The 7008-nt window shown below is 34.2% G+C and overlaps 1 long non-coding RNA gene across 1 annotated transcript; it reads left to right on the top strand.

Annotated features, from left to right (window-relative positions):
* The first annotated feature begins 3408 nt into the window (after positions 1–3408).
* LOC132131708 (uncharacterized) lies at positions 3409–4399 on the top strand. Its single transcript, XR_009428923.1, has 2 exons — positions 3409–3446; positions 4191–4399. It is a non-coding gene; the product is annotated as an uncharacterized LOC132131708 (long non-coding RNA).
* Positions 4400–7008: the final 2609 nt, after the last annotated feature.

The following is a 7008-nucleotide window of genomic DNA, read 5'->3' as shown; positions in this document are numbered from 1 at the left end:
TATGTTGCCTAGCAGCTATGGATTTTAATTTTACTATTATAGGTGAACATATAGGTACATATATACGTACGTGCATATATGTACCTATATAGGTATATGTATGCACATATATATATATGTACATATATGTGTAAATATATGTGTGCATATATGTACATATATGTACATATAATATAGGAAAACGGCCAATTTTATATATGTCACATATATTAAAAACCTATATCAAAACCTATATTGAAACATATATGTTTATATAGGTTTTTTCCATGTGGGTGTAAGGTCAGACTCCGTAATTATAATTAAAGCCAGACTTCTTCTATTTCTTTTTTTTTTTTTAGCATTAGTGACCTTTAATTTGGAGCATGATAAACTCGGGGGGTGACTTTGTGTCAGACATGTCACTTCTCTCACATCTGATTGGTCCAACTTCAGTTTGAGATCTCTAACCCAGAACATAACCTGCCCTGGAGCAGGTTAGCCGTGGAGTGTAAGATACTATGGCAATAAATGCTGCTAAAAGCCAATTTATGTGGTACCTAAAACCCAGGATTGGTGCAAATTTACCTGGCTAGCCAGCTAATCCAGCTTCATGGTACAGGCCCCAGGGAGGTATTCCAGAAAGCAGGTTATGTGACATACCTGGGTATGTTTAAGAGTAAGTAAGTGGATAACCTCAACTTCACATCTGTTCCAGGGTTAGTTCACTTCAGTGGGCGTGACAGATAGCACACAACATTATATAATATTACAATATGTAATATAGCATATATATATATATATATATATCGGCATTTTCTATAATGTCTAAATTCTAAATCAAAATACATATCTGATATGACCTAATATATAATTAGCATAAAACAAACAATATAATTCACATTCTCAAGGATTAAAGATTAAATGAAAAAAAAAAAAATGATTGCACAGCCATCAATTAGGTGTCGATATGCACTAAGCATGTAAACAACTAATGAACAAATAGAAGAAGAAAGAAACAGCTTGGCGCGCTTTATCTTAGCGTCCGTTTCTATAGTGACTCGTCGATTCGTCACTCTGTTGAGAATGTCTTGAGTCTTAACCAGGAACATACTCTGAGTTGAATTAACTTAATCCCAGATGCGTTTTTTGAACCACATACCTCGAGTAAGCAAGGTTTGGGGTTAATTAGCCGAGAGTTCAGGGTTTAGTTCACGGTAAGTTAACCCTGCTTTCTGGAATACACCCCAGATCTCTTTGTGGGGCACTGGCTGTTGCTGTTGTCAGACTCCTTTTGCAAATAAAAATCTCACTGGATTATTACAATTAATGGCAAAAATAATGTTTGGAAATGTAAACTGATATTTGTTACTGGCACACTGCAGCAAAATATATAAATAAATGACTTAAAACCATGTTTGTTGGTGTAAATACTAGTGGCTTAAGACTTTTGCACAGCACAATATATGTATTTAAAGTTGTTATTTTTGTATTAATTTGAAGGGTTTTCTCACTGATTACCTGCATAAAATTTGACTGGCAGCTGAATTTATGAATGAAAAAATTCCAGTGACTGAAACCTTTTGTTGAGCACATGATACAACTTAGGGAGTAATACTGAGCAGAGTTTGTTTTGTGGAGTTGCTTTTCCATCACCTGCATTATTGTCCACATACAATATTCACATTCATAATGGTCTTTGTACGCATTGGCAAATAATAGGTCTACAAAAAGTGCGCATTACAGAATGAAATCCTGTTGAAGCGGACAGGTAAAAGGAATTTTCTAGGATTTATAGTTGACAAGAAAAGTAGTTTTAGATATTTATAACAGCATTCTTTATTCTTTGTAATACTGCGTGCCATCTATATTAGTAACAACAGTGTGTATGGTACATCATAATTTCATACTTTTCTGTAATTACAGATTGTGGAGGTGCTCTTTGAGAGCACCTGCTGGTGGTTTCCCCAAACAGCAAAGAGACAGATTTTCTCACAACCCCTGATTTGAATATGTGCTCAGTGATAAGTGCAGATTCCACTGCAATATCGTTCCATTCAAAAAATGAGTTAGTGTTTTACAGATGATTAAAATACCTGGAAAACAAAAGGCTCTTTGTGTGGTTGTTTGTTTGTCTTGTAGTTTAACAGTGTTTTTCACAAGTGTTTTTGTCATTCTAAAAAGCAACATGGAAAGTTTTTGAGGAAAAACCCAAATAGTAGGAATGGATTCATACATGTTTAATTATGCTTTATTATCGGTGAAAAACATTTTTTTTTTCATTCTTTTTCTGTTGTAAAAAAAAAAAGACAATTCATAGTTGTACAAAGGACATTTTGATATCTTTTAAGTACAGCTGGCTCTGCCCCCATATGATGTCAATTAAATGGAAAAAGGGATGAATAAATAAAGTTCTGTGTGAGCATGTGTTCATCTCTGACTTCCCCTCTGGTGCGTGTGGTCGAGGTTTCATCTAAAGCTCAGTGATGTTTCCGCTCACAGTAAGAGATGTTTGAATGATCACAGAATAGAAGATATTCATCTGGATCACACAATGAAGATCATCCAGCTTCAGATCTGTGAGTTTATCACATATTATATTGAATCAGTAAATGGGGTTTCTTTTTATTTAATGTCTTAATAAATGTGTTTTCTTTCTCTCATAGGTCTGTTCATGTGGTCTCAAGTCACAGAGAGTCTAACAAACACAGCAGTAACTTTAGGAGCTGATGTGATTATAAGCTGTGATCTTGATATAAAGGAGATTTACTGGTTCAGACAGAAATCACCGGATCCTCCAGAGTTGATCTTACGCACTTTTAGTAGCACATATGAAAGAGCACAATATGAAAACATAATCTTCAAACTCAAATACTCAGTGAAAACTAACAGTAGTTTGTTCATCAGAAATATCACCGCTGATGATTTAGGAGTTTATTATTGTGTGAAAACTAGTGAACCACAAAAATTCAGCAACGGCACCAAAATTTACATTAGCGGTGAGTTGTTTTCTCTATCTATATATATATAAATACAAAACTATTCTTTCGAAAAAGAATAATTGAATTAAAAATATATTCATTGTACAGACTCCATCCACAAAAATCAGACGGAATCAAATGATACTCCACAACAGGAGACAGAATGGAGAAACCTGACCATCATCACATCTGTTCTGCTGAATGTGCTTCTGATCATTGCATTAATAGGTTTGTTTTTCTAAAAAATCTCTGTTTAGGTCAATGTCTCTTTGAACTTGCTACAAGTAGGCAACCTCTAGATCTGTTTAAATGTGCTCATTTGAACAATATCCTTCCTTATTTTTTGTTGTTGTCATTTTTTTAAGTCACATGTTGTTATGATATAGTTATGTGTCACTTACTTTCATTTCAGGTTTGGGAAAGAAATATCTTCAGGCAAGAAGATTTAAAAAAAGTACCACAATAGCTCAGTACTCTACCGATTCAGTGGTAAGACTAATAGTTTTTAATTAGCTTAATTAGCTTTTTCAAACAATATGATAATAATCTGAATTGTGTTAAATTATTACACTATTATAGCACTAAAACAACAGCACATGACATGTCTTATGAGTCTTTATGCAATACTCATTAGTCAGTTGTGACATTCTGAAGTCACATAATTGTAAGTAATGACCGCTAAAATACATGTGACTGTTGTTCATTGCACCATTCAGAGTTATTACAGAAAACAAAAACTAAAATCATAAAATTAAAACCATTTCGTTACAACATTAACTGAAATAAATAAATATGTCACGAAAATATTTTCAATTTTCTTTTCATTTAACTTGATGTAATATGTCAAACTAAAAAAAAACACACAAATAAACACACACAACCAAATGACAAAACATTAGCTAAAAATAAATGATGATTAATAAAATAAATGATTAATAAAAGCTACAATAGTATCTTAAAGATAATAAAATAACTCTGGCACTAGTTTCCTGTCTCTCATATAACTTGGTGATCTCTTTGTCAGATAGTCATAAGTCAAATCCATATTTAATGTCCATTTAGTAAAGTATTTGGTAAGATATTCTGTGATTATTGCAAAATAAACCTGTTCCTAACATTAAAAAGCCCTCTACTTCATGTAGGGCTCCAGATCTCGCTGTGAGCATTTGTTTTCTGATAATGCCTGACTGTACATTATTCCTTACATTAATTGCTAATATCTTAATTTTTCAGTATGCTACAGTTGATTTTTCCACGCATCCCCGAGAAAACAGGCCTAGCCAGGAGCAGATCATCTACTCTCTTCTCCGACCAGTAAAAAGTATGAAGTAACATGCATTATAAATATAATGTAAATATACAAATATATATTAAAGTTCATTTAACATTTCTGTACTTTCATTTGTGGGGTCTCATAGATTGACGTGTATTCTAAAATGTTTGTATGAATGCATTAAGGTCACAGAAAGAATCAGTTCTGAGATCATTTGTCACATTTCTTAAACGTTTAATGTTGAATAAAACGCTAAATGTAGTGGACACTGGGGCTATTTGTCACAACGGAAAGTGTTCACAAGAGTATCTCAGCAATTGTGAAGTTTAAAGGTGTGTTTTTGTGACGTGTGGTTTAACTGTGAGTTGTGCTCTCAAAACAAGAGTATTTTACATGTTGGTGTTTTTTTTTTCTTTTTTTTTGTTACCATGTCTACTGTATGTTTGCTGCTATATGAATGGTTTTGTATTTAAATAAGCATATACAATTGTGTGGTAGATATAATGCTCTTGTCTGTTATGAAATGTCTCAGTTTTGAATGGAGATCTTGTTTTCACAGCTCTTGCTTTAGCAGTGAGTTGCATGTAAACCACAGGGTTTTGAGGTTTTTGGAGCTGAAGCAGCTTCTTAAGAAGTTTCATATGATCCTTAATCATGAACCATCAGCATTTCTAAAGATAACGCTGATTCTCACAACTCAGTTTTCTGCTAATATTTTGTTTCATAAAAATTAATGCACCGCTGGAAATCACAGAAACTATTTTCGATGTACAGTATGTACTAAAAATATTATTTTAATGTTTATCAGTTTATAATATTTTTGTAAATGTTAAAGTCTCTTCTGCACAGTGTTTTTTTTTTTTTGCACATTGTTCCACATTTTGGTCACTCGACTGACAGCTCTGTCTGAAAAGTTTTTGGCACAGATGTTTCACCAGCTAAACAATTCATTGAACACTTCTGTCCTTCATAGCTTTGTTTCCAGTCCTGTCAGAGATTAAACAAGCTCTATACTGCATGTGACTGCAATCGCCACTATTGGGTAGAGTTTAGTTTTTGTTTTTGGACTTCAATAAAGTATAAATCTGTATTTGAGTCTGTGCCTCTGCACTCAACAAGAAGTGACACGGATATCATCAACGCAAAGTGGTTTAAGATAACCTAGTTAACATGACAAGAAACAACTTACTGTCTTAGCCAAAAAAATCTCCTCAACCTGAATAAATATTTCAGGAGGCAACAAGAAACTGTTAGCATGGTTAGCATGGCCTGTTAGCACCTGCTGCTATGTGCTGATACTACACTGTTTGACTACAAACAGGGTGGAAAAAAACATGAACAGAACTACATTAGAAGAAATGCAATACATGCTAATTATACTCATTTGCTTTGAAAAAGAAATTGTAGAACACAAGTTGTGTGGAAATGACTGCTGAGACTATTTTATATAATGGCTTTAGCTACAGTTGAACATCAAATGAGTTTGTTATCTTGGGCCACATATATATATATATATGTCATTGGTTGGGTTTTGAACAAATATACATGTGGTCAGAGCAAACCTCCTGTAACTTTCTCTTGTGGGGAAGTTTGAAAGTCATGCCCGAAGTATTTTAACATCCTGAAGTTCATGCAGCTTCTTCTCTGAGTACTTCATAATTATATATGAAAAATTGTATTCGATGTGCTTTGTTAATAAATACATTTATTAAGTTTTATGATGCAATTATAATGCAATTTGCTTTGTGTGTGTTTTATTTCATAGATATGCTCACATGGTGTTGAGCTGCTGAGATTTTAACAGATTTGGGTCAACATGTGACCATAAACTGTAATGTAAAGGTTGTTCATTGCTTTTTATTTAAATAAGCAGATTCTCCTCTACAGATTCTTTATGTGTGTGTGTGTGTGTGTGTGTGTATATATATATATATATATACAACCCGAATTCCGGAAAAGTTGGGACGTTTTTTAAATTTTAATAAAATGAAAACTAAAAGACTTTCAAATCACATGAGCCTATATTTTATTCACAATAGAACATAGATAACATAGCAAATGTTTAAACTGAGAAAGTTTACAATTTTATGCACAAAATGAGCACATTTCAATTTTGATTTCTGCTACAGGTCTCAAAATAGTTGGGACGGGGCATGTTTACCATGGTGTAGCATCTCCTTTTCTTTTCAAAACAGTTTGAAGACGTCTGGGCATTGAGGCTATGAGTTGCTGGAGTTTTGCTGTTGGAATTTGGTCCCATTCTTGCCTTATATAGATTTCCAGCTGCTGAAGAGTTTGTGGTCGTCTTTGACGTATTTTTCGTTTAATGATGCGCCAAATGTTCTCTATAGGTGAAAGATCTGGACTGCAGGCAGGCCAGGTTAGCACCCGGACTCTTCTACGACGAAGCCATGCTGTTGTTATAGCTGCAGTATGTGGTTTTGCATTGTCCTGCTGAAATAAACAAGGCCTTCCCTGAAATAGACGTTGTTTGGAGGGAAGCATATGTTGCTCTAAAACCTTTATATACCTTTCAGCATTCACAGAGCCTTCCAAAACATGCAAGCTGCCCATACCGTATGCACTTATGCACCCCCATACCATCAGAGATGCTGGCTTTTGAACTGAACGCTGATAACATGCTGGAAGGTCTCCCTCCTCTTTAGCCCGGAGGACACGGCATCCGTGATTTCCAACAAGACTGTCAAATTTGGACTCGTCTGACCATAAAACACTATTTCACTTTGAAATAGTCCATTTTAAATGAGCCTTGGCCCA

The sequence above is a fragment of the Carassius carassius genome, chromosome 48 (genome assembly GCF_963082965.1).
Source record: "Carassius carassius chromosome 48, fCarCar2.1, whole genome shotgun sequence".
Lineage (NCBI taxonomy): Eukaryota > Metazoa > Chordata > Actinopteri > Cypriniformes > Cyprinidae > Carassius > Carassius carassius.
Note: the sequence above shows the minus strand (reverse complement) of the source record. Positions and strands in the feature narration are given on the sequence as shown.